Source organism: Suncus etruscus, chromosome 13, assembly GCF_024139225.1.
Source record: "Suncus etruscus isolate mSunEtr1 chromosome 13, mSunEtr1.pri.cur, whole genome shotgun sequence".
NCBI lineage: Eukaryota > Metazoa > Chordata > Mammalia > Eulipotyphla > Soricidae > Suncus > Suncus etruscus.
In genome coordinates this window covers 54895809-54898511 of record NC_064860.1, presented here as the reverse complement: position 1 = coordinate 54898511, position 2703 = coordinate 54895809, and the positions used below count along the sequence as shown (strand labels likewise).

At 37.6% G+C, this 2703-nt stretch overlaps 1 pseudogene; it reads right to left on the bottom strand.

The window, feature by feature from the left end:
• Positions 1-761: 761 nt before the first annotated feature.
• LOC126025827 (receptor-type tyrosine-protein phosphatase alpha-like) lies at positions 762-2109 on the bottom strand (annotated as a pseudogene).
• Between the last annotated feature and the right edge of the window lie 594 nt (positions 2110-2703).

Genomic DNA, 2703 nt, shown 5'->3' with positions numbered 1-2703 from the left:
ATTAACTATTTGCTGCATATTTCAATGAATCTCAGATCTGTAGTTGTAGATGATATGTTTGCTTTAAACTGATCAAGGTTGCACCCAACTCATTTTTTTAATCACGATTATGTGATCTCTGAAAAATATATCTTATTTATTTGAAGAAATTATAAAATTAGGCAACACTTGCATTTTAAGAATATCATAAATCATCCATACTCCACATTAATAAACTGTAACTTTGGGAATTGATTCATTAATTTTTTTATTTAAATATGTACCTGTATATATGCAAATATAAATATTGATCATTTTGCTATTTCCATATGTTGCTATTTGAAAATTATTAAAATGACAATATAGTCAAGAGTTTTCGGGGGGTTTTCTTATTATGACTGAAACCCAACTACAATTCTGTCCATAATCACGGTGTTTAATTAAAAATATATTAAAAAACAGTTTTTGCCATTATTAAACAAACATATATTGAGCATATGTCCAGTCTTATAACATTATATACTTTTAGGTATGTTTACCCTACCTATAAAAGGATAATGTATTCAGTTCTAATGGGTGGTGAATATAATTATTTTATTGCTACTTTTACATGCTACTTTATTTAATCAGTGCTAACACATTTACATAAAAATTCTCCATGTAATAGATAATAGAGCCCTGTGTACCGATTTCTATAACAGTTATAATGTATATACACAATTTGGGTATACTAACAAAACAAAATATTACAAAATATTAAAGGCAATTATAACTATAGGACCTCATCGCCTCTTGAAGTTGGCATAATCTAAGAATGCATCAATATATTCCTGAACCACCTTGTAGGAGAATTCGTATGTTTCCAGTGTCTGAATCATTTGTGGCCTCTTCAGCAGTAGGTTCTTGACCATTTGAAAGTCATTCAAAATCTTTTCTTCTTTTACCCATTCCAGAACAGTGCTTAGAGCACAGAAGGTCCTGTCCGCCCTGCCTTGGCACTGCAGTGCACAGTGATGGGGGTGGTTTCCTGACTGCTGCTGCCACTACTACACAGCTGCGATGATATTAATCATGCCCTTTCTGTCACTGGGGATGCCCACTTCAGGCCAGCATTGCAGTGGAACTGTCGGATCTGCCTGCTGTTATTCTCCCTGGTGTTGATGACCAGGAGGTCTCTGACAGACTAGCTCTCACATTCCTCTTTATCCTTCAGCTCCACTATGATGACTCCACAGGACACCAGTCCATCAGAAGGCCAGTACTGAGCACACTTCTCTTGAACTCTCTCTTCCAGTTTCATTAGCATAATTATAGAGCAGGCTTTCCATTACTAGGCCATTCTCCAGAAGTGTCCATCGTATGGAGAAGAGGGCTCTGGCTGGAGTTATAAGAATCCTTCTGGAGAAAGAAAGCATGCACATACTATATTCTCCTCACCCCTCTTAACTGGAATGACCACTCTGTTGAACTCATATGTAATGATCTGTAAAACCCAAGTCTTCTTCATATTAGCTGGGAGATTTCCAGTTCACATAATGTCATTTTGAATTTTGATAGATGTTCATTTCTTGAATTTCTCTTCTAAACCTTTATTGCTGATGCCTGTGATTTTGTTGTAAATTTTCTGCAGATGCATTTCTAGAGAGGTCACTTCCGTACTATATGCTCTAGAAAGGCTTGGTATATGAAGATATACTGCAAGTCTATTTTCACCATCTGGATGCACTGTGCCCGAGTCTGGCTCACAAAGCCATATACGTCCAACTTCTACTCATGTCTAGCATGACATCGATGACAACAGAGGTGCTTATATGGTTACACCAGCACTGCAGTGGACAATCATGGTTCCTGCATACTAAGGGTTACAGGCCTTCATCTTCATGAGGAATTTGAAAATACCAATTGGGTTGAAAGACACACAAAGTCTGGCAAGCTGGTGAAGTGTATTGACTGATGAGTCGCTTTGGTTTCCTGAATGCAGAAATTCCACACAGTATAGTCCACAAGAATAGTCACATCCTCTACCGACATATGGATATTCTCGTAGGTCCAGCAGCCCTGGCCTGGCCAGTACTGAGCACACTTACACTCCTGTCTCTCCTTTAGGTTGGTTACCATATTAATGGTGGTTCACATGGTGCCTCTTGAAGTCACAGTCTGTCTATAAAGGAGCAGAATGATTGTTCTGAAAATTTTATATCACTTTTCTACAGAAATGTAATGCCTTCCCATTTTACTCAGAAAAAATGTGCAAATTCTTACAACATTAACTTTAGAAATGCACCACCTTATAGTTAGATAAATAAGATCTTACTTTCCAGTTTACTTACATTATAAGACAAACTCTCTTCTAGCTATTATACTAATTGTTTTAACTAATCAACAACCAGTAATTATTTCGTCAATGTAATACCCAACAGTTTTCCTTTCAATTTAAAATTTTTATTAAATTTCACCTTAAAAAGATGAAGTACATTTTGATTCTCTTATAAAAATTATTTGTAATCATGACGCTTAAATAAAGATATTATTGACCCCAGCGCCATTAAGAGAGACTCGGGGGAGTCTCTCTCTTTGCCCGGCGACCAGGACCCCAGCGCCGTTAAGAGAGACTCAGGGGAGTCTCTCTCTTTGCCCAGCAACAGGACCCCAGCGCCATTAAGAGAGACTCGGGTGAGTCTCTCTCTTTGCCCTGCGACAGGACCCCAGCGCCATTAAGAGAGA